Raw genomic sequence first — 25,060 nt, 5'->3', positions numbered from 1 at the left:
TGTATTAATCCTATAACTTTAATTTTGATTCATTTTAAACTTACAGGAAAATTGTAGTAATACTGGACTTGGGGGATGGCTCAAGTGGTAGAACACCTGCCTTGCAAATGCAAGGCCCTAAGTTCAAATCTCACTACCATAAATAAATAAATAAATAAAAATTGTAAGAATGCTAAGTAAAGTTCTCAGGGATTCTATTCCTAGATTCATTGGTTTATATTTTTACTATATACACACTTTGTCATTCTCAGTAGGTGTCTGTCTCTGTCTGTGTCTCTTTCTCTACATACACACACACGGTATTATCACATTCTTATTCCTTTCCAGATGATCTGGTTTCAGAGTATTAAATGTCATGTCTCCACCTCTGTTTTGCCTGTCCCTAGGGGTGAACTCCTTCCTTGTGTACATGGCTTTCAAAGATCGCTTCCAACTGATGGATTCACAGGTAAGAGAGCTGGCTCCAGAGTAGGCTCAGTGACGTTGGGTACATTTAGTTCCTCTGTCCATGGGAAAGCCATCTTTGGTGCTGCACCTCCCTTCGCTCACAGACATGGCTGGTAATTCTGTTATTGATGGAATTTAGCCTTAAGGGAGAGTGTGAGTCCAGAACCTAACCCTCAGGGCTGAAGCTCCCCCAGAATCTGGATCTGAGCCTTGAAATGGCCAACTTGGCACAGCATGGCCAAGAAGGGCACTCGGAGTCCTTCCTTTAGCACACTTGGTGCAGAAGCAGCCAAGGGTAGCATTTCTCATCCCAGAAATGTTGCTAACAGGGAAAGGGTTTCCTGGGGACCCAGAGGGTACAGGTGATTCTCTGATCCCACCCTTTTCTCTCTGGGATATATGAAGTACTGAGTGTGATCTGGGATATTGGTGCCATAGCCCAAGACCACGCGGAAAATGGTGACATCATTGCAGAGATATGGGGCTTTCCAGTTACCATTTCTTTATTCCCTGGAGGGCTAAGGAAAGTGTGGTGGCTCCAGGAGCTGAATGGTGTAATGAGAAACAAGGAGCCTGGCATTCCCATGCTGGGCTCTGCCAGCTTCTCTGCTGCTGTCAACCCATGTGCCTCAGGGTTTTGTAGGACATAAGCCTGTCCCAGGTCCTGAGAGGCCATTCCTTGGCACTGCAGTGCATCTGCCTCGGTTGGCTTTGGGCATTTGCTGGTCACAAGAGCGTCTTACACTGACCCCAGGGCTGGGGGGTGCCTCAGCTTTCTGTGGTTTGCTCTGGCTGACATTGATCCATCCTGCTCAGGCTGGACTGGGAGCAGGACACAGACCTCTTTGTGAGGTCTTAGAATCAGGGCTAATGGCCAGCAGTGCTCTCTACTTACTGTTCAGGAAACCTTGTGTCCAGGTCTCCAATTATCAGAGCCATCTGGAGCCCAGCTCCTCCTGACCACCTGGCTTTCTCTCCCATTTCAGGAACAGCAGAGGATCCTGGATCTGGGTATCACAGGCCCGGAAGGACACGTGTTAAGCTGGCCTGAGGAGGTGAGCATCAGGAGATGCGATGTGTGACTTGGTGTCCTGTGGGTGCTGTGTAGAGCATGCAGACACTGCTTGTGCCTGTTGAGAATGGGATTTCAGGGCTGCAGACTGTGGTCTCTCTGAGAAGCCTGGTCTTTCTCTCTCTCTCTTTCTCTGTGTAGTGTTAGACTGAGCCCTCGGGTAGAGCAGTGTGGCTCATTGAGCCTGAGGGCTCCTCTGTATCTCTGATTCTTGGAGCCCTTTCCTAGGTAGGCACAAGAAGTTTTTGCTTAGTATCCTGCACTCTCAGTGTTAGTGGCCCATAATTTATGTCCTTGTCACTAAAACATGGGAATGGAATCAGAAAGCTCTATTACAACTCTACACTTCTGGTGAGGGAGTGGCAAGTTTTTCCATGGTAAGCCTGCACAGGGTGTGGCATAGCTAGCAGAGTTTGGTGGACAGAATCTTTTAAAATCACAGAAGGAGGATCCGGTGCAGGGGTCTGGTTGGCATGGAGGCTGAGTGTCCCAATCACCCACCCAGCCTCTTCATGGTGAGGTGCCTGAGTCAGAGACATGAGTCTCACGGCTTAGAGGATAAGAATCTTTTTCTGCCACTACAGTTTGTAGCCTTTCAGTACTTTTCAGAACGTGGCTCCTTAGTGAAAGGCTCAAGGTCAGGCTGTGGGAGACCTGACCAAGGAGGAGTCTGGTGGCTCTGAGCACAGAGAACACTGGGAGACTGTCATTTGTCCTCTCCTTTACTGGAAGGAAGTGGCAGAGAAGGGGAGGGTGCAGAGGAAGGCAGAGCAAATTACCAAGGCCCTGGAGGAGTGGAGGCTCACCAGTGGGATTTTCCTTCCAGTAACAGGTGGAGGGGGATGCTGGAGAAGAGGGGTGTGAAAGGGCCAGGGCCACCAAGTCACAATTCTACAGCTGGCTGAAGAGCAAACCATGAAAGCAGGAAGCAAGCCTGCTTGGTTATGGGAATAGAGTACAAGGAGTCATTGCTCTGGTTGTTCCTATGACCAGAAACCTTAAAGCCCTTTGTAGAAGGTTCTGCATAGGATGCTTCTCTTTAGCAGTTGTCACACTGAGAATTGCAGGGTCCCAAGCAGCTAATTACAAAGGCTGTGGGTGCTAGCATGTCTGGGAACACCTGCCTGGGAGTGTGTTCTTCAGCAAATTCAGAGGCACCAGCTCTATTCCAGGCACTTAATGTGGTGCTTTCCATGGGTTTTTGCCCTGTGACAGCCCCATGAGTTGAGATGGTCTGCCAGGAACCTTTAGCATGCAGAGTGGAGTTAGAACTCCAGCTTCCAGGCTTCAGCTGCACCTTCTCCCATGGCTGCTGGTGACTGTTTTCCCAGTTTGCCAAGAGGAATCTGTTGTGTGTTAAACCCTGAGAGGGCAATAAAGAGAATAAAACATGGAACCACTCCAAGTGGACTTGATTACAGTCCAGCCAGGGAGGAACCACCAATACACAGGAAACAGCAGCTAATGACAAACACAATTTAACTTCCGTATGCCTTTGAGATCTTTCCGTCAGGAACATTATGATGGTTACCTTGTATTTGAACTTGCCAAGACTTCTTCCTGCCACTATATACTTTTCTTCCCGGCTGACCATGTGAGACCACCTGGTAGGATTTTCCCTGGTTTCAGCTGAGAAGATGGAAAAGGAGGTGATGAAGAATTCTAGAAATGACCTGTTTGTGATGGATGAGTGGCAATTGAATGTGTGTTCTCAGGTGGCAGAGCCAGGTCCTGTGGGGACAGTGAGATGAAAGGGAAATGGTGTTTTGTGAGGGACTCAGGACAAGCCAGGGACAAAGAGGCAGAGAAGAAGTAGTGATGAGTAAGATGGGAAGTGGTGGGTTCCAGACAGGAAGCAGCTGAAGGAGCGTGGGATCCAGGAGGAGAGGGGAACTTCCCAGCAGGCCTTACAGAATGGTGTGGCTGGGGTGTGCAGAGGACAGGTGGAGTACTCACCTGTGTGCCCCTGGATAGGTCATCTTCCTCCCTGGGTCCTGTGTTGCCTCAACTTTAAAATCAGAAAATGGTACTAGAGACCCAAATAGAGGCAAAGAAGCTTTATTTTAAACTATCAGACTATTTCCCCAGTATTTTAAAGAGGGATTCTGTAAAACTGTGTGCTATGTATCAAAGATATACACATAATAGCAGGAGGGGAAAGAGTTCTGGATGGAACATGCAGACTTGAGGTTTAAACATCTTCCTTTTTAAAGAATCTCACATTTTAGTTTGGCCTCTGCCCAGCTCTCAGCCTCTTGGTGATGGGGCAGGGGCGGGGTCTCAGCTCTCACAGTGGATACACAAACCCAGACAGACCCCTGGGGTCCAGATTCTTCTCACCATATCCTAGTAGGAGCCAGCCCCGCACCCTGCCCAGCCCCCACCTCCTATAATCAGAACCATTGCACACCCCTCTGCTCAGGTCAGTCCCAGGCTGTGCCTGTTGCTTTTATACGGTTATTAATGACGCCTCTTTCACTTTTCAAAGTGTCTGTGTTGGTACATTCAGCCGGGTCATTCTTGGCATCCCCGTGAAGTGCTAAGGATTCTAGTGAGCCCTTTTCACACTTCACACTGGGCACTTATGAGCAGGCTGCCCAGCAGGAGGCAATGGACAGGGAAGGCCCTCTAGCTATCCCAGGAATTAAAAACATTTGGGTGTTTTCTTTGTCTGTGGCTCTCCAAACATCTTTCTTCACATGGTTGATGCTCAAAGGCCAAGTGTGAATGAAGCTGTCTTAATTTCGGTCACTTAGCTGACCAGTTAGGGCAGCACAGACTTAAACCCAGTCTAGTTCTTAGTTAGCTAAGTGTCCAGCCAGGAGTTCAGTTATTTAGTGTGAAAAGTAACAGCCTGGATTTAAGTACCATTCATGAGGGTTTCCACTTTTATGTGTGCCAAGCTTGAACCATGACCCTCCTACCTAGCTGAGACCATAGGTGCTCACCACCACACGTGGGGGTCTCACTAATTGTCTGGGCTGCCTTTGAACTGAAATCCTTCTATCTCTGCCTGAGAAGCTGAGATCTTCAAAAGCCGGCTGCCAGTGGCTTTTGAAGATCTGCTCTGCCACAGTTTCACCCGCCATTATAAACACACATCACTAATTCCTCTGTAAGATATTAACTCCATCTGGGGAGTCATCCCTGGTCGGGTAGTCAGCAGTCAGCATAGGGATCTTTGAAAGCCATTCACTGAGGCACCAGATGCCAAAGGTTATACCAGGCCGTAGCTGACCAGCCACATTCAGTGAGCCTCACACATAGGGCTCTTGGTGTATACAGATGGCTGCTTGCCTGATTCTCTGGCTCTGAGAGGCTGTTTTGTTTTGTGGATGTTGCTGACTTGGGTTGTGAGCATCTGACAGAACTCTAGAGCTCAAAGTCACATCCTGTGTGTCTTCACTCAAGACCATGGAAGCAGAATGAAAGCACTGAGTGGATATTCCCCCAGTGTCTGGGTGGGGTGGTTCTCAAATGTTAGCAAGTTTAACAGTCACATTCTTACTAGTCCTGAGTCTGGGGTGGGACCCGGGAACATGCATTTCTTACAGCCCCAGGCTGATGCTGATGTCGCTGGCTGGGTGACCACACTTTGAGAAGGGTCAGGAAGAGATTACTCCATCATTGCCCTACCCATTCCTCATGGTGAATCCCATTTGGTTTTGTCTTTGGGGGGAGGATAAAGATGGAGTGTGTGTGGGGAAGGCATGTTCTCATGCTCAGGTGCTCTCTGTAGGTCGAGGCTGAAGCTGTGAATCGTTCCATCACCATCGCCAACCAGACCAACTGCCCCCTGTACACCACCAAGGTGATGAGCAAGAGTGCAGAAGTCATCGCCCAGGCGCGAAAGAAGGGTGAGTGTTGCACTGTGGGACCTTGGGCAGGTGGGAGGGAGGAGAGTGCAAGGGCTGCACACCAGGGAGGACTCCTTTTCCAGCCTTTGGGCCAAGTGGGCCACTTTCACCCCATTCTGGCATTAACCTAATTAAGCCCAGCAGGGCAGGGAGCTCCAGTTTCCTCCCTTTGTTCCATGGCTGTGGCCTTGTTGTTTTCTATTTAAAACCAAGGCTGGGTGGGCAGGCCTTCCCCATACCCTGCCCCCACAGAAAAGTTGGATTTAATTTGATGCAGTCTAAATAAATTAGGCACATACACAGGTGATGTCACTTTCTACTGGCTATACAGAGCCCTTCTGGGGAATGTTATTTTGCAAAATTGTCTCCTGTCTGTGGCTGGTGGTGATTTCCTGGGGGTGAGTCTGAGAGTCCAGTGTAGGGCCAGATGTGTTTTGCCCAGATGTGATCATGTCAGGTTTTGGTGCTCCGGTTCCTACCCGTCAATGAACTGTGGCCGTGTTCCCAGTAGGGCTTCCCTGTTGTTACAGCTTTTCCCCTTGGGGTTGTTCTGTGCCACACCTTATACATTATTCATGCAGAAGAGCCCTATTGTCACCTGCCGCCCACTGTATGCATTTGGATAATCACACTGCACAGTTGATGCTTGGGTGTTGGCATCTTGTACAGAAAGCCTGAGATGGCTTTCTGGCTCTCATGGTGGGCCTTCCCCTGGGACTCCTTCTTCCTGACTTTTTCCTCATTGTCTCCCCACCCCTTCATCTCTGTGTCTCCATTGTCCTTCTTTTCTCTCCTGAGTTCTAGTTTTCTCTTCACAAAGTCTTATTTTTCTCAGTCTCTTTCTTTGTCTCTCAGTGTATTTGTCAGTAAGGGAGCAATTTGGCTCCATTTCTTCTTCCCGGGATGTGAAACACATGGATCAAAGCCACTGGTGGGTGACCCAGCACAAGCTCCAGAACAAATTGCCTAATGACCATGGAGTCAGATTGTCCTGAGAGGTGATAGCTTCCAGACAGACCCCAGCAATTCCTGGCCCTGGTTCTTTGGATGTGCTCTCTGGGTCTAATGCTTTGCACCTGACCATTGCTGCACTATATATTCTTGGAAAGCTTCCCTCTACTGTTAGCTTGAAAGCACTGCCTTTTTTTTTTTTTGGTGGTACTGGGGCTTGAACTCAGGGCCTACACCTTAAGCCACTCCACCAGCCCTTTTTTGTGGTGGGTCCTTTTCAAGATATGGGTCTCATGAACTATTTGCCCAGGCTGGCTGTGAACCACTCAGGAGCTACTGTCTCCTGAGTAGCTGTGGTTATAGGTGTGAGCCCCAGCACCTGGCTGGCATTGCCTTTTTGAAGTAAGAAAGGAGTCACCTAAAATAATGTAATCTCAGAATCTACTTTGTCTTGTTTTTCGAAGAGACTTTGTGGATGGTGACCACATCTGTGTCCCTTTACTACAATTTGTAAGATGGCTGGGCACACAAGATGCCCCACCACTGACGAATGGATTAAGAAAATGTGGTATCTATACACAATGGAATTTTATGCAGCCATGAAGAAGAACGAAATGTTATCATTCGCTGGTAAATGGATGGAATTGGAGAACATCATTCTGAGTGAGGTTAGCCTGGCCCAAAAGACCAAAAATCATATGTTCTCCCTCATATGTGGACATTAGATCAAGGGCAAACACAACAAGGGGATTGGACTTTGAGCACATGATAAAAGCGAGAGCACACAAGGGAGGGGTGAGGATAGGTAAGACACCTAAAAAACTAGCTAGCATTTGTTGCCCTTAACGCAGAGAAGAAACTAAAGCAGATACCTTAAAAGCAACTGAGGCCAATAGGAAAAGGGGACCAGGAACTAGAGAAAAGTTTAGATCAAAAAGAATTAACCTAGAAGGTAACACACATGTACAGGAAATCAATGTGAATCAATGCCCTGTATAGCTATCCTTATCTCAACCAGCAAAAACCTTTGTTCCTTCCTATTATTGCTTATACTCTCTCTACAACAAAATTAGAAATAAGGGCAAAATAGTTTCTGCTGGGTATTGAGGGGGTGGGGGGCAGAGGGAGGGAGCAGAGTGGGTGGTAAGGGAGGGGGTGGGGGCAGGGGGGTGAAATGACCCAAGCCTTGTATGCACATATGAATAATAAAAGAAAAAAAAACGATGGCTTGGCACATGGTGGGAGGGGAAGTAGGGGACAGCTTATTTTGTGTATTTTACCAGTCAGTCTGTATCTGAATGATAATAATGAATGAGTCAGGCAAACTCTTTAACATGGTTTTGGATTGAGGCTTTGCTGCCCATGTGTGCCCAAATCTACACATGCATCTGTCCCCATTGGAGGATGAAAGGCTCCTGCCTGTCACCAGACCACAGTTGGGGAGGTGGAGTTACGAGCCAATTCCCCAAGTAGTGCTGAAGTCTCTTCTTCTGGTGTCTTGGCTTTCTCATTGAAATGTGGGGTTGGAGGGGGTTAGCTAGAGTCCAGTTTCACTCCATCTTGGGGCCAGAGCTTCTCTGTTGCCCTTAGAATTTTGGTACTTTGTGTGTCTTGAGGGTGAGCACCAGAGGGAAATATTTCAGTATGTTCTGTTCCAGAACTTTCCAGGTGTGAGTCCAGCTGTGCCCACACAGTGGTTTGCATGTTGGCTTTTGCATTCAAACTGTTAACTTTTAGTTCTTGAAAGCCTTAGTGTTAGACCTGAGCTGCTGGAAAGGAATTCCAGTGCATTTGGCTGCCAATAAGCAAGAGCAAGAAACCCTTGCCAGTGGCTGGGAAGGCTCTTCCATCTTGGAACATCCTTACAACTTGGAGAGGCAGCCCAGACAAAGGCTGACATATTTTGTTTTTCTCTAAAACTGAGTTAGGGAAGAATGGAACTGGGACTTGGTTATTGAGCCCCAACTTCAGGCCCTAGGCCTCCATGTTAACATTTGACAGTCTCACCTTCACACTTTGAGGTTATTTTGGTGCGGGAAATGCTTGTGATCTGTATGTGTTGAGGCTTAGTTTCTCACCTAGCCTGGTAGAAACTGGATCCTGAACCTCCAGCTGAGACCTGGGTGATCTGAAGCAAGGATTCCCAAATGGTCCAGGAAGGAAATGGTCGAGGTTGTATTAGGGTTTGTTCCCTGTGATCAGTTAACTGTCCTAGATCAAATCTGGCTCCACAGTGCTTTAGCCACATGATGTTGGGTTGCTTGCTAACTGCTGCTAGTCTCAGTTTCTTGTCTGCGAGGGGAAGATAGTAACCGTGACTCCTGGGGTGATGATGTTTAAGTGAGATAATGCACGTAAAGACATGCAGTAACATTACGAGTTATCCTCGTGCCATCTTCCTTCCACTCCCATTTCTCCATCTGTGAAATGAAGAGTTTTCACTCCTCCATGGACTTTTCCTATGCGACAGTTCAGGCCTAGGTACCAGGAACAAGAAATGGTCTTGTCCCTCAGTTAGTGACTACACTAGCAGGGAGGGGATGTGTGAGCAGAAAGGTACAAGGGGAAAGGGTCAGAGTCAAGCAGGACTAGAGCACAGGAGAGAGGGGTCAGGCTTCAGGAGGGGACCCAAAGTTCTCTACCCCTGTGACAGATTCTTCTCTCAGCCCATGTTCTCCCCACCCACAGACCTGCTGGTCCTGTGTCTAGGCTAGGAGATGTAGGTAAGTGGGGATGTGAGATGAAACTGAGAAAGTGACATGACACACTTGTGCATGTCAACTGGTGGAGTGAGCTTTTTTCTCTTGCTCCGTTGTTGTAGCAAGCTTTCTTTCGCTCTTGATTATTAGTGAACCTAACTGGGGCTAACTGTGAGTGACTGGAGATAGAGAAAGGACACAGGATAGACAGAGAGAAAGTGGGATCAGGTGTGTTGGGTGCTCAGGTGGCAACGCACAACCCTCATTGCTTCTTTTCTCTTCATTTACTCTCCTTCCTCTATCTTTATTCTTTAAGGCCTTAGTCCTTTTCAGTTGTTTAAAACTAAAGTCTTTCCTTAAAACTGTGCTTTTAAAGTCTTCTTTTCTGTTCTTTAAACTCTCTTTCCTTAGACTTGCTCTGTCCCATGTTTTCTGTTAGTTTTCTTTAGCTTAGCTTTTCTAAAGCCTATGTATAAAATTCTCAGTGCAGACTTTTATCAACCCCTCTTTAGCAATTCCCCTTTAGCAATTCTTTTTCCCTTCAGCAATCTTTTCCCTTCAGCAATTCTTTTCCCTTCCAAAAGCCTCCCACACCAAAAAGCCTCCATTCTTCCAAAAGCCAAAAGCCTCCCTTCACCCAGAAAGCAAAAAGCCTAGCATCTTCCTTCAGTAAGCCTTTTATACCCAGTGGTAAACAGGGTGGAGCAGGAGTTCTCTGGGAGGGGCATGATGTTGTAACAGGAGAAACCTACATTCCTGTTTCACTGAATGTAAACAACTTAGGAGAAGCAGCTGTTCTGAATATTCCTCTTCTGTGACTGGGGCTGTGCCAATCTTGGCCTACAGATTAGGAAAAGCCGTTGAGCTTCATCTCCCCTTCTTATGTCCAGTTCTTGTAGGCTTCTCATAGTCTGCTCTCCATAAGCTGGACCTAGCACGATGGTAGCCTGTCTTTCCTGGAGATCTGCTGCCTCTATTGTACTGTGCTGTGTAGTGGAATGGCACCTTACTAGCCTCATTTTGCAGATAGGGAAATGAAAATAATTAGGACTGGGATGTGTTGGACAGAATTTACTCTTGAGAAGAGCTTAGAGATTGGTCGATTTTGTAGGTTCATTTCATGGAAGAGAAACTGAAGTGCAGAAATAGAAGCTCTTCTTCCATATTACTCAGCTTGTGGGGGGTAGAAATCATGATTCCAGACTCCTGGCCATCTCTGCCCACTGAGGGCCCAGGGTGAAGATTTCTCCCTGACAATGGCTTCACTCAGACTGCATTTTGGCCATGTGGAAAGTCTAGCTGATGCCTTCCATGTAGAGATGGTAGCCCATGGATAATGCCTGGTGACCTCATCTCATGGACATTCCTCACCACCCTCTTCCTCACCCCAGCCCCAGAACCCAGAGGAAGAACTTCCAAACACTGTCACTTCTAACCTGCACTGAACCCCAGGAATACAGATCCAAGACAAGACTTCTTCCTCACAGGGCATTCAGAGTGCTTGGGCATCATTTGAAGCAGATAGTCACATGGTCATGGGGCCTACAAGGGTCACTGAACTTGGGGATGAATCCTGATGTTAAGCTAATGCACTTCATGGCAGTCTTGACCTAGAACGGGGATTGAGAATGCCAGGTGGATTGGGTTGTGAATGTCATCAAAACACATCAGAATCTGTGTTAGAGATTGGAGGCAGTGGGAGCAAGGGGAGGCGGGAGGGAAACAGATGGACAGAGATTTATTTTAAGGAACTGGCTCATGTAGTTGTGAGCTGACAAGTATGAAATCTGCAGGGAAGTCCAGCAGGCTCACAACCAAGGGGAGAGGACATGGTGTCATTTGCGTCCAAAGGCTGTCTGGAGGTAGAAGCCCTCCTGTCAGTGCCCTCACTTGAACAGCACATAATACCCTGTGAGGTTGGGAATCCAGTTTGCATTATAACTTGACCTCCTGTGGGATGAGATCCTGGATTTGATTTTCAGCCAGCTCAGTTCTGCATCTCTAAGACATAAGGGTCTTTTTCAGGGCAGCCATGGAAAACTTTGAGTCACTTATGGGGTTGGTGCTTGACCTGGGAATTTGAATCCCTGAATTCATTCTTTTCTTTCCCCACACCATCAGGAGCAGCTAACCAATCTCATTGTGCTCACTAATTTGACAAAAAAGTGTCTGCAGCATCAAAAACACATCCCCCAGAACCTTGCCTCTTTGAAGCATTTGACTGGGAGCATCCAGTTGTGATGCTTTTGTGTGTTCCTATTGCCTCCTATGTTGTGCACTCTAGGGTGCTGCAAACAGAATCACTAATGCCTTTAAATGATATCACAGTGATCCAATTCCAGAAACCTCAGAGCCAATTCACAAAATTCATCCTGAAGATTTTGTTTCTTGTTGGGTGTGATGCTGCACTGCTGTAATTCTAACACTAGGAAAGCAGAAGCAGAAGGATCACAAGTTCAAGGCCATCCTGGACTACACAGTAAGAAACCAACTCAAAAAAAGAGGATTTTGTTTTTCTAGAATTATTCCTGGCACTAAAATCTGATAGCATGATGTTGAGGCTCTGGCATGGCTTCTCTGAAAGAGAGGGAGAGTGGCATGTGTATGTGTGTCCATCTGTCCACCCCAGTTGGTTTTCTCTGTGTTTGTGGCTATACTTTGAACTACATATACATGATTTTCCATTGTTCTTCCTTTGGATTTGTCCTCCTGCTTCTTGTTTATGGGAAATGACTAAACTGTCAGAGCCAAGATCTGTCAAACCTTTCTAAAGCTCAACCTTGCATTTATTCTTCATGAGTGCACTCGGGTCCCAGACTGCTTGAGAATAGACATCAACCTCAAGTCCCTTGCATTCCATACTTCACTAGCGAGCCAGGGTCACATCCTTCAGTTCAGACTTTCCCTGTAAGAAGTAAACCATGACGTTCCACCAGCTGCCGGGAAAGCGTCAGCACTCTGTTTGGAGAGGTGCAGAAAGACCAATTAAGCCATTCTGTAGTTTATTATTATTAGTGGTAATTATTTCTGGCATGCTGTTCACTGGTGTCTGTGGCCTCACTGAGCCCCGGCAGCCCATCATGGCTTATAGGATGTGGGGAGGAGCCCCCGGCAAGTGCCAGGCCACTGGTGATGGGGTTCAGAGCCCCAATGTGCAGACCTACTCTACCTGGACATGATGGTTAACTCTTGCCTGCCTTTGGGGGTTGGAGAACAGAGATACAATCAAAAGACAGCAAATTCCCTCAGAGAATTTGAACAGAGCAAAGCAGAAAAGAACCACAACCATCTTTCTTCTTCTTCTGGTGTGCATCTTGCCTATCTTCACTTCCCTCTTTCCCCACCTTGGCTTGGCCTGGATTCAGGAGTCCTTACCCAGCCTTGGTTTAAGGAGGCAGGTTTTGATCACCAATGACCTTGGAAACTCTGACCCAGCTCTGGATTTTCCCAAGGCTGAAAGCCAAGTTTGTTTTCTTGTGAGGTGCTTGTTTCTGTGCACAGTGGGAGGGGGTCCAGCCCCTTATCCAGCAACCCCCTCACCCTAGTCTGAGCTGTGTTTTGCAAGGAAAGATGAAGCCCACCCATCCACTCCCGGCAGCATCCCTTCCTCCTGTTCAGGTTTGCAAAGGCAGGACTGAGGTGAGAGGACAAATGATGACAAGTTCCAGGGAACTCTGAGAAATGTGGATGCTTGCCCAAGGTTTTTCAGACTGTCAAGCTGTTTTTTTCCTCCAACCATCTTTGCTCTTGTGAGGTTTTTCATGATGACAAAACCAGGAAACCTTAGGGCTGTGGAATCTTTGTTTTTCTCAGACTTGTACAGACTTCACCTTTGTGCTCAGACAGGCAGTGGCCAGCAGGACCTCCAGACCTGGCTTGTTCAGGAGTTAGACTTCACCAGTTCTGGGAGAACCATGGTGGCTGCTGGGCCCTGCTTAGCCATTTGCATCTCATAAAAGCCTTGCCAGCAACAAGGCTGTGCTCATTATGTGCTTTTCTGCTCTGGGTGTGTATGTTGGCGGGAGCTGAGGTGCTGGTGCAGCTACCCAGCAGGCTTCTCACACCAGCTTCTCTCGGAGAGGATTTGAACACCAGGGTCCCTTCCAGGCAATTCTGAGTGTTGGCACTTTCTTCCTTCTGGGCAAGCATCCTCTTACTTCTGGAGCCCTCCCTCCTGCTTAGGGATTGTTCCCAATTGCCTGGAGTGAGCCATTGCTGTGTCCTCCATCCCTCTCTGTTTGAACAGCCACTCCTTTGTGAAATTCCTGAGGCAGCTTAGTGGTGCCAGCTGTCAGAGTGGCCAGGCAAAGAGGGTATTGTGGAATATTATCAAGTGATAAGCCTCCAAAAAGACTGTGGAGAGGAAGGGAGACACATTCCTGACTGAGCTGGCTTTGGCCTTGAGGACCTTGTGTTTGGAGAAAAGAGGAGCTGGGTGATGGGGAGGGGTTTTCCTGTGGCTGGGGGAGGAGATGAGGTGAATTTAATGACCTGAGGTCAAATTCAAGCTCTGATGCCTTTAATTAATAAAGTATTAGACCAGTTAATCAACTCATCATGCATTTATTGAGTGTCTACTATGTAGGCAAATAAATTAATCATCTTCAAGGTGCCACCATCAAGTAGGGAGTCAGAAAATTTGAAGCGGGGAGATTCCTGGAGTGGAGAACAGGTTCTCAGACATGTGGCTGATGATGGAGCTACTTCTGCACAGTCCACTTTCTCCAGTGGGTGTTTTAGTGAGGTGGGGTTAATCCTTGAAGGCAGAGGGCTCCTTAGTATGATTTTGTGTAAGAGAATGGCATGGGGAAGGTAGTTTCCATGAATGTCAATCTGGAAATGTCTCACAGAATGAATGCAGAGTTGGGGAAGAGCACATAGCTGTAAGGTCCCCTTGAGATGCCCTGTTAAAGTGAGTTGGGGAAGCAATGAGGCCTGGCTTAAGGGATGAAGATATTCAAAGTAGAAAAGCCTTGGCACTTGGAGTGTATAAATGGTTCCAACATTCTGGCTTACTCTGAATGCTCAGAGAAGAGGATGTGATTAAGTAACAGGGAGCAAACATTATTCTTGGACATTGTATTTAGTTAGGGTAGGCTTCCAGAAACTCTGAAATCCGGCTAGCATAACTGTACCCTTCATGTGCAACTCAGATCCATATTCTTTCTTGGGCAGATTTGGATGGCTTTGTGTTTTTTCTTGTATGTTTCAGTCCAGTGGGGTCACCTGTGATTTCCTTTCATAGCCTTTTGGCCAGAACTAAACCTGGTGAAGGGGCCAGTAAGTGTGAGCAGAGAGCATTTGCTGACCAATAAAGTTAAGTCCATAGATCATCCAAAAAGAAGAGTCTAGATGGTACTCGGGACTGGGTTCTTGGAAGCCATTTGAGCCAGAGTTTGCTACCAAGGCTGGCCATCAGCAGCCTAGAAGGTGGACACCTCTGGGGTGTTTCTTGTCACCTTGGGACAGAGGGTTGAGCCTGAAGAGCAGGGCCACGAGGGATCTTTGGGAGCACATGCCTGGAGGTGGCTTTGGCTTGCTGAAGTAGTTGCCCCCTGCACCCCCAAGGGTCAGTGTCCTCACCTGTGGGACAAGGCCATGTCCTTAAAAGGGATGGAGTGCCAGGGAAGTAGTGACACCCAAGAAGGGTGTCCTCCGTCCTTGGGTCAGACTGAGTCTTGTGTGTTCTGGTCATCAGGAACTGTGGTATATGGCAAGCCCATCACTGCCAGCTTGGGGACCAACGGGCCAAGGCCACTGCCTTTGTCACCTCCCCACCCCTGAGTCCTGATCCAACCACTGCAGACTTTCTCAACTCCTTGCTGTCCTGGTGAGTCCTGGTAACTTGTCACACTGCATTCTCAGTCTCCTTAGACCAAGCTGGTAAGGGACAACATGGTAGCCAAGAGCAGGTGTGAAAATAGTCCCTCATTCACCAAACTTGTATCACTAAATGAGAAGAAGGAAGTAATGTCACCATCCTGGGAGGGAGTTCCTGATAGAAACCTGAGAGATCATGACAGTCAGCCGCAGGAACTGAATGAGATAGAAGGATCTGAGCATGGTTGGTTCGAGGTTACCCACAGAATACCTCACAAAACAGATTGAGGTACACATAACGTTGTAACCAAGCTTCATGCTGTGTACTTCTTTCCAGTGGAGACCTCCAGGTCACTGGCAGTGCCCATTGTACCTTCAACACTGCCCAGAAGACTGTGGGAAAGGACAACTTCACCCTGATCCTCGAGGGCACCAATGGCACAGAGGAGCGGATATCCGTCATCTGGGGTAAGGCTGTGGTAAGGAGCAATGTCCTTGCTCGTGGGTGGCCTCGGTGTTCCCCTGCCTTCTCAATTGTGGGTGTAGGGCTCGTGTTTGGCCTTGAAATAGTTGAGGACATTCTAGAAGCCAGAGCTTATGAGACAATGTTGCTTTGGTTTGGAAATCTAAGAATACTCCTAATAGGTGATTTCCTCCTAAATATTACATTTCTTAAGATTATCATCTATGGAGCAGTAGAGACTGAAAACATACTTTAGATAGGACTCATGTGTCAGCTGGGAACAAGTTTCGTGACTTCCCAGTTAACTCTACTCTACTCCTGGATGTTCTCTTTGGGTGTCTTTGAGGGGTCTCTGGATTTAGCATTTATACTCAACACGGGCTTCTGACAGCCTTTAGGGGAATCTTTTGGGCTTTTTCATTTTAATGTTTCAAAACATAACAACAGGCTTTCCTTTTCCTAGTGAATTTTTTAGATGATGTAAATAAGAATCACCTTGTTTCAGATATAACACCAGTGGACATTCTGGCGAATGTCTTTCCATTTTTTGCTAGTGCACAAGTGCACCTGTGTGCGTGGTGTGTGTGAGTGTGTCAACACCATTAACATCCTGGTACTATTTTGTAGCATGTTTTTAAAATACTTAACATATTGTGGAAAAGGCTCTATGCTAAACACACTTGAAAATCTTGTTTTTTTTTTTTAATAGTAGATGACTCCATCCTAATGTTACACAGAATTCATCTGTAATTCTTTGGATGAGCATTTATGTTGTTTCTGACTTTTTAAATTTTACCTGGAAGAGCATTTTAAAGATACATCCCTGGGCATATCCTTAATTATGTCTGTAGGAGAAATTTCTAGAAGTGGCATTGCCAGCCAAATGGTGTGTATATTTTTAAGGCTGCAAATACAATTCTTTTTTATTGGCAGCACTGGGGTTTGAACTCAGGACTTCATGCTTGCTAGGCAGGCACCCTGTCCCTTGAGCCATGCCACCAGCAATGTATGACATACAGTGTCTTCTTCCAGTTCCAAATGGGTGTTACCTGTAAAAACCCAAAGGGCCGCTGATGAGATAAGGATTTTGGCTCATTGTCACTGTGGACTGGAATAAATATTTTTTTCATATGCTTATTGATCATTCATATTTTTTTCTCTCTTGTAATGATTTCCTTTACCCCTTGTTCTACAAGTGTAGAGTGGCTTTGAGGAGGAAGGATTTGAGGAAATCCTATTGTATACTACGGAAAGCCAAATACAGGACTGAGACCTCTAGGGTGACTAGACAGGAAGCCTAGATCTGTGCCTGTACTCTGTTGAAGAGGACATCTAAGTTTTGCATGTCAAAGTATGTTCCTTTCTACCTTCAGCTCTCTGACCTGTCCTTGCTGTGTTGGTGTGTGTGCTGTGCCCCTCAGGTCACTGGGAAGATGGATGAGAACCAGTTTGTGGCTGTGACCAGCACTAACGTGGCCAAAGTCTTCAACCTCTACCCTCAGAAGGGCCACATCTCAGTGGGATCTGATGCTGATCTGGTCATCTGGGACCCCGACAGTGTGAAGACCATCTCTGCAAGACACATAACAGCGTAAGGCCTACTCACCATGCACACAGACCCATGGGGGTCACACAGAAAGAGACTGAGGCAGGGAGATGCCAGGATTTCCAAAACCAATTTGCTGGGATAAGAATAAAGTTTTCCCCAGGATATGTTCTAACTTGCAGTTCGCTGAGAAAAAAATGGCTTTCACTTTATTTAGTAAGGTCAATAAGACTGTTACTCTTACCCATGTTTTAGAGTTCCATGGCCTTTGTCTTTAGACATTCAGAGTCCCCAAAGTGACACCAGCATGTCAGAAGCTTCTAGAAGCCAGGAACCATTCCATTTTCATGGTTTGAGTAGCACATTTTGTGATGGGAGCTTGGCACAAGGGGCCTAAGATGTCCACTTTTGTGACGCCCAGGGGGCACTTTTATTTCCATGTATCACTGTTTTCTCATGTCGGTCTTGCTACCAGTGGTCTAGATGACAGCTGCTTTCACTGCCCCAAAGGAACTGATCAGCTTTGGTTTCTCCCAGATAGAAGAAATATCCCAGCCATTTGGTTCCAGTACAGGATCTGCAGGTTTGGGTAGCTCCTGACTCTTTGTCTAGGCCACAGAGCTTGGGGATGCTCTGTCTTGTTAATGTCTTAGGCTCCTCAGCTGAGATCGAGGGGTTCAGCAGGATTTCTGGTTGTCCTGTGGTCATGGGGCCAGTGGGTATGAAGCTCAGGTGTTAGATCTCACCAGCTCCTCACAGACAAAATTGTATATACACGGCATCTAAAGAGTGTGGACTAGGGAAAGATCTAGAAAGGGAGCGCCTTGGGCAGAAGTGTTCATTTTCTTTTATTTATTTTTTTGGTGGCATTGGAGTTTGAACCCAGGGTAGGCAGGCGCTCTACCACTGAGCCACTCTACCAACCCAAAAGTGTTCTACGTCAGAACCTCACTTGAATCCTGAAGTAGAGGCTTATTAAGTGAAAAGGTTGGTCTGGATGAAGTTCCAAGTGGGACTGCCCATCCCACAGGGACCTGGGTCAGCTAGGAGAAAAACCACTCAAGTGCCGTCAAGTGCAGGGCAGGTTCCTGGCCTCTTTAGCACAGGCCTGGGCCCTGTGCTGGGTCCAAGTCCTCTCTCCCTTGGACAGAGAGGCTTGAGTGTAGTACCTTGGGCTTACCTCCAGCTTCTTCAGCATCAATGGGTGCTGGCATGGTAAGCACTTCTTGGGAGGCCGTGCAGCTCTCTATTTATAGCTGTCATTCCCTCCTTCCCTACAGGATGGCTTAGCCAGGCAGCATGGTCTTATGGTTACACCTACTTAAACTTAGATCACAGCCTGTTGGGGTCCCAGTGGCTTCTTTAGTGTGAACCTCCCTATTCACATGCATCTAATGTCACATTTCCTCTCACTCTTCATTGGGCCATTATCAGTAAAAGGATGGGTATGATTATCCCAAGTGGGAAGATAAATAAACTGAGGTGAAGAGAGCTTTCAGGGAGCAATCTAATGTTACATAGCGATTTTGCGGTTGAGCCAGAATTAGAACCCAAAATTCTTCAGAATTCTTCCCATGCCAGACTGCGTATGGACGCAGCCTCTTGAGCTGGGTTAGATGGAGAAAATGTTCCTCCTCCTTTGTGCGGTTCCTTCTCAGAGGTAAATACAAAAGGTAGCCTGGGCTTCTTATTTAAGATGCAGGTAACAGCACTGCAAGTGCTCTGCGTCCCTTCTCTCTCCATCCCTTCTGGACAGAGGGAGAACGGGAAAGAGGGAAGGTTTCTGAGAACAGAGGCAGCTATTCAGACATCGCCACCAAACTTTCCAGAGCAGTGACACACTGCCCTGCCTTTCCTCCTGGTGACCCTGCATAGGAAATGCTGCCTTTCCAAATGCCTCTTCTGTGCCTCACTTGCTGTAAAGAGCTGACAGGAAGCATGTCTCTGTGGCATTTACTATCCAGGACAGACAGACAGGAAGTTCTGCCTGGATGACACTTCGATATATAGCACCTAGCTGACTGTCATTGACAGCTCTGCTGCAAAGCCTCTGCTTGGATTCTTCTGGCATCACCCACATGAGTCACCTTAGGAGCCTGTGTGGTTATAGATTGAAAATGTCCACACCTTGTGAGCAATGCAGCCTCCCTACCTCACAGCTTGACAGAAGGTGGGCTGAGTGCCCTGCGCTGGATTTGACCCTGGGATGTGTCAGCTTTAAGTCACTTAGACTCATGGGCTGGTTCCTTCTACTTTTAAAAATGGGAGATGGCCCCAGAGCCCTTCATCAGGGGTTAGACTCAGTAAATGTGTTTTCTGAACCTTTGGACAACAAAGGGTCTGTGAAAATACAGGCAAAGTGCAGGAAAAATACAGACAGCAAATGAGGGTGCCAAAAAGCATGCTTCTGTCTTGAGAAGGTGTCAGTCCTGCAAAGTGGGGTTTATCCCCTTATAGGTGAGGAAGCAAGAGGCTGAGAGTGTTAAGGACTTGTCAGAGACCACACAGCTGGTGGATGGGAGGCCTGTGGTGGGAATCCAGGGCAGATGGTCTCACGGCCAACACTGTACGCATTTTGCAAGAGGAGGTCACCAGGTGATGGACAATTAGTCATAGAGTAGCAGGCAAGAGATGAGGTTGAGCCAGGATATAAAGGACAGCTTAACCAAAGACAGAGTTGGCAGAATTTAGCCCAGAGTCTCACAACTTCTGGATTTGACATGTCTGAGTTGCCATCGATTGTAAGATGCTGTCAGTCTATATGCCATGATGAAGGAAAACATGCAGATGAGCTCTCTCATTGGAGGCTTCTGTAAGAAGTGTACAGTGCCTCTGAGGGCCAGCCTGGGCTTGGTGTGCTCCTGGATATGGTGACAAGAAATCCTATGAGTCGAGACCCTGGGAGGGAAGAAGGGCCGTCCTGCGGACCATAACTGGAAGCTGGAACTTGCTTGGGCTGGTGTGAAGTTTGAATTTAGGCTGTAGGGATGGCCTAAAACAACCTGGATCTGAGAATTTAATATACAGTGGCCAGTGTGGCCGTGTCTCCTAGGACAGGGAAGAAGCAGACCAGTTGACCCTTGGGGGAGCCTCAGTCAGGCTGACAGTGATTGCCCAGTTCATCTGTGTCCAAGGATGAGCGCTGGGATCGGAGAAAGACAGGTATAAGACTGTGGGCCTCCCCCTGAGCCTTGTGAGGCCACACATCGAGGCTGCTTGCTTCCCCTCAGTGCCTCTGTGCTTCGTTTCATTCCCACATTACTCCTAGGAGACCCAGAGTGGTGCTGACAGCCCCTGTTGCTGTTGTCACTCATGTTGTGCCCAGGGTTACTGCATTTCCACACTGACTGTGTCACTGCATATGACAGTTTCTCCATGCTTCCTAGCACTGCAGTGAGCAGAGATGGCCTCTGATTGCAGGGCACCAGTGTAGCTCTGTTCACAAGCTCAACCCCCAGTGCTGACACCCTGGCCTGATTTACCCCAAGGCCAGCCTGCTCTGTACAGATGGTGCTTGCCTATTGACCTCCAATCCTGGGTGCACCACAGGTATCTGTGCCTGTGAACAATGAAAGGGTAGGCGCTCAGCCCTGGGTGAGCTGGAGCTAGGGAGGCGACTCTGACCCTGGAGACTTTTCATGTTCTTGGCAGGGAACATGACCCACAGAGAGTGAGTGCTTCCAGAGTGGCCCATGAGGACTTAGGCCTAGTCTCTAGTGTCAGGCAGTGGATGATGCCACACTGATTCAGTTCTTCCAAGGGGACGGGGCCTGCACATGGAGGTGACTGTGTCCTTTCCTTCCAGGCTCTGGAGTACAGCATCTTCAAAGGCATGGAATGCCATGGCTCTCCTCTGGTGGTCATCAGCCAGGGCAAGATCATCCTGGAGGATGGCACCCTGCCTGTCACCACGGGCTCTGGACGCTACATCACCCAGAAGCCCTTCCCTGATTTTGCATACAAGTGTATCAAGGCAAGGAGCAGGGTAAGTGCTTTTGCTCTGATTTCTTTTTATCATGGATTAAGTTCAATTACATGAATATCTATTGAACACTCTAAGTCAGGACACTGACATGCGTATTCCCTTGTATTCCTGGACCTTAAAATGCTGGTAAAGAATCACATATGTCCAGAGCCAGCCAGGGCAAAGTGAGACTTCAGTATGTGCTAGGACTGCGGGGTGAGGGCCCAGAGGAGGGAACCACTGCCCTGCAGTCACAGAGGAAGGTGTCCTGGGAAGGGGGCATTTTGAGCTGAGTTTTGAAGGATAAGTAAGAGTTTGCCAAGTCAAAGAAAGGAGACACTAGGTGGAAGAAATGTCATGATCTGGAAAATGCACAGTGTATTCAGGGCACCATGAGCAGTCCTTGCTGTACTCGGGGACTGGGAGGCAGAGGAGGGGTGCAGCTGTAAGAGAATTAAAGGGAGAGTGAGACTGGAAAGAAAGTTTAGGGCAGACCTTGAATGTGACTCTGTGCCTCCTCAGAGCATGTTTATGGGATTCTCACTGGGGTTGAAGCTGAAGTGCCTTGGCAAGAAATTGTAAGAGATGTTTGTTCTTGTAGCTAACAATCACCCTCACTACCTTGTGGGAGCTTTAGCCTGGAGCTGCAGGGACTGCTCCTACATGTGTCCCTACTGTACTTGTCCACAAAGAGAGCCCCCATCTCGTCATCCCCAGCCTGCCCAGGCTGCCACTTCTTGCCATCAGGAGAGGGCTGGCGAGGCATCCTTTCTGAGTGTGGCCTGAGTCGTGGGACGCTTGTGTGTTGCAGCTGGAAGAGCTGAGAGGGGTCCCTCGTGGCCTGTATGATGGACCTGTGTGGGAGGTGTCTGGGACGCCCAAGACAGTCATTCCAGCCTCCTCGGCCAAGACATCTCCTGCCAAGCAGCAGTCCCCGCCCGTCCGGAACCTGCACCAGTCTGGATTCAGCTTGTCTGGTACGGCCAGGGTTGGGTTTGGGCCAACCATGTGGCTGCATTGGAAACAAAATGAGCATAAACGGAAGGGAACAATATTCCCATTCTTCCCAAAATGGGAAACACTGTATCACCAGAGACGTCTTTACAGTCAGTGACAGTGGACTTCTGGATCTTGAAGTGACATATGCAAGATTATGCAAGGCTTTGGTTTTCATCTCTGGTGTGATAGCCAATACAGTGTGAGGACACTGATTCAGATGTTTGTTCTCCATCATAAAAGGATGCTGTGGTATTCGGGACTGAAGTAGGACGTTTAGCACTGTGTTGTAGGGTTTGGAGTTTCACATCATAGCTCATTGTGCTGCATCTGTAGAAGGGAGTTGTAGGGATGCAGAACATCAAGTGAATCATGCTGTGTAAAACACTTTGAACAGAGCCCTTTGATAACTGCCAGCTGTCTGCTTGGGTAGAATATGTGAGGTTCACTTGGTGACAGGAAAGGGTTTGGATTTTAGTGTTTCCTTCCTGAAAACTTCCTTGTCCTCTTTCACTCTTTCATTTGGTTGGTGATCAGACCTATCTTCCAGATCCTAATCAGAGCAGGGACCAGCATCCCGTGGCATGTAAAAGACACAGCTGAGCAGAGCAGATGGGTTTTTCTTGTCCTTGTCAGATCTACTGGGTTTTAGAAAGTTATATATGCCATAGGTTGATGACCCATTTTCCGAAAGTTTAAAAAGTGAACCTGAGTTTCATGTACATTAAAATGTGTATCATAATATCTATGGCCTCTGACCTCACCAGACCATTCAAGTAGAAGACACAGGTTGAGGGTCCCTTATCTGAAATGGTTGGGACCGAGGGCTTTTGGATTTGGGATTTAAAAAAAAATTGGAATGTGTGCATATTTATGATGAAATATCTTAGGGATAAGACCCAAGTCTAAACACGAAATTCATTCCAATTTCATATACACCTGACATACACAGTCAAAGTGATTTCGTACAGTGTTTTTACTGCCCCTGTGTTTGGACTGACACCCCATGAGGTTGGGTATGGGATCATAATGTCTGTATGCCATCTGATCTCACCAGGCTGTTCACACCGAAGGCACAGGTGGAGGCCCCTGACCCGAATGCTTGGACCAGAAGTGTTTTGATCAGTGCTCAGAAAGTTTCAGATTTCAGAACGTTTTGGGTTTTAGATTTTTGGATTAGGGATGGACTGTTGTCACTCCTACTTTTCCTTGTGTATAGGGTTGAATAGTCACATGCCAGAAACAGGGCCTTGTCCTCAGAAAAGTCACACACAGTTTGACTGACGGGAATGGGGTCAGGGTGGAAACAACAGTGTTTTATGGATAGTCATACTTTCCCAGTAGTGGTTCCAACTAAGCCCTGTGTGTGATCTTTAGGTCTGTCTCCTTCCCTTACTTTGAACTTGGAATGAAATTTTAAGAAAAGAGCCAAAAATGTGCCTGATGCTTCTCCCAAGCCGGATTCTCACCATTTTCCTCTCCTCTCCCCTTTTCTCCAGGCACTCAGATTGATGACAACATTCCCAGGCACACCACCCAGCACATCGTGGCGCCCACTGGTGGCTGTGCCAACATCACCAGTCTGGGCTAGAGTCCTTGTGCCCACAGGCCACTGGGGGATGGGGGATGGGACAGCTGAGGACATTCTGAGACTGCTGTGGGCAGCCAGTTCCTGGGGCTCCCTCAGGGGCCCCCCACTCCGTCTGTCCCTTGGAGTTTCTGAATTTGCTCACCCACTTCCCTACACATCCATGAACACCACATCCAAGCCTAGCCACCCACACCACATGGAGCTGCAACTAACACGAAGACATGCCACAGGAGCTTAGTGCCCCATGGCGCCCCCTGCTGGCCTTGCCAGCGCCTTCCTTGTCATGGGGAAGCTGTGAATTGCCCAGAGCTGCCATTTTTTTTCTTTTCTTTTTAAAAAAGTTTTTTTGGGAGGGGATCTAGGGAGGGGTGGGGTAGGGGAGGTTTTTGTTTTAATCCTAAATTGGAAAGTTTGAGTCAATGTTAATCCATGGGGGTTGAACTGGACATCCTAATGATGCAATTATGTAACCATCACACTGATTGGGGATTGGCAAACTCATTTTGTCCCTCCTGAGAGGCTCCAAAGTGTCCCCATCACCGTGCTTTGGTCTTCTGGGTCCGCTACTGAGAAAGGGCAGATTTTCTTCTTTGGCCTAGATTTTGCAGTACATTAGCTCTTTTGAGCACTCTTCTCTGTTTTCCCTCCCCTCTTCCTCTCTGGCTTTTTGTTCATGAATATTTTCAGATGCCTGTCTCTTTGTGCTTCTCTGGCCCTGGTGTCAGGTCGGTGTTTTTCTCTCCTCTCCCTCCACCCTCCCCGCCCCTTGTCTGCCACAATCACAAGTTGTACCTTTGACTGTGGTCAGAACCTGACCAGGAGGACTCCATCTTTGTCCTCACACCCATAGTCATGTTGTTCTGGTCACTGTAAGACTGGTGCTACCTGCCCACCATTGTTAGGAAGTGTCTCTGAATTCAAAACTCCTGCCAGGTACAGGGATGGCCTGGATTTTGTCACCCATATTGTCATACATGGGCCCAGAATGGGACCACGCAGTGCAGAGATGTGGAGGAACCAGCTGTGGAATGTGAGAATGTCTCCTGTGCAGTGCTGACTGGCAAAGATGATCAAACCTATAAATCCAGCCCAGTAGTCCTTGGGAACCAAGCAACCTCCAGCTGCCCATCTGCAGAGGGCAAAGTCTCTTTTGGGATTCTAGAACATCCTGGGGTGTCTCATTGTGGGAGAAAAAACCCATGTATTTTTCTTGTTCCAGTATTTTAAAAGGTATAATGTGATAGTGGAAGGTATTATTCTTGGAAAATTGACTTATCGTTCATTTTATTTTGCAAGAGGAAACGATGTTTTATGAAAAATGTCACATCAGGACTGTGATGGAGAGAGAGCTTTACAAATCAAACTCGTGGCCCCCTTCGAGACCCCAGGTGATCTCACCTTTGCAGCCCTCTCTGCCCGTCACAGTGACACTTTTCCACTAACTGGCTCCCCTCTGTCACATTTCTTTCCTTGTAACAATGTTAAATCTGTAGGCACTTATGAAACCAAATCTACTTGCCAGACAGCAAAAGTTAGGTCATCACACGTGACACTCGTCTTTCCACACCTTTTGCCTTTGGGGTTATGGGTGGGGGTTTTGGTTTGTTGTTGTTGTTTGTTATTTTTATAGGTAAATTGCACTTTAAAAAAATAA

At 47.5% G+C, this 25,060-nt stretch overlaps 1 pseudogene; it reads left to right on the top strand.

Annotated features, from left to right (window-relative positions):
- The window catches only part of LOC109675976 (dihydropyrimidinase-related protein 2-like), a 40,003-nt pseudogene extending 16,254 nt beyond the window's left edge, over positions 1-23,749 (top strand).
- Positions 23,750-25,060: the final 1,311 nt, after the last annotated feature.

The sequence above is a fragment of the Castor canadensis genome, chromosome 13 (genome assembly GCF_047511655.1).
Source record: "Castor canadensis chromosome 13, mCasCan1.hap1v2, whole genome shotgun sequence".
NCBI classification, from domain to species: Eukaryota; Metazoa; Chordata; class Mammalia; order Rodentia; family Castoridae; genus Castor; species Castor canadensis.
This window is presented reverse-complemented; position numbering and strand designations above follow the sequence as displayed.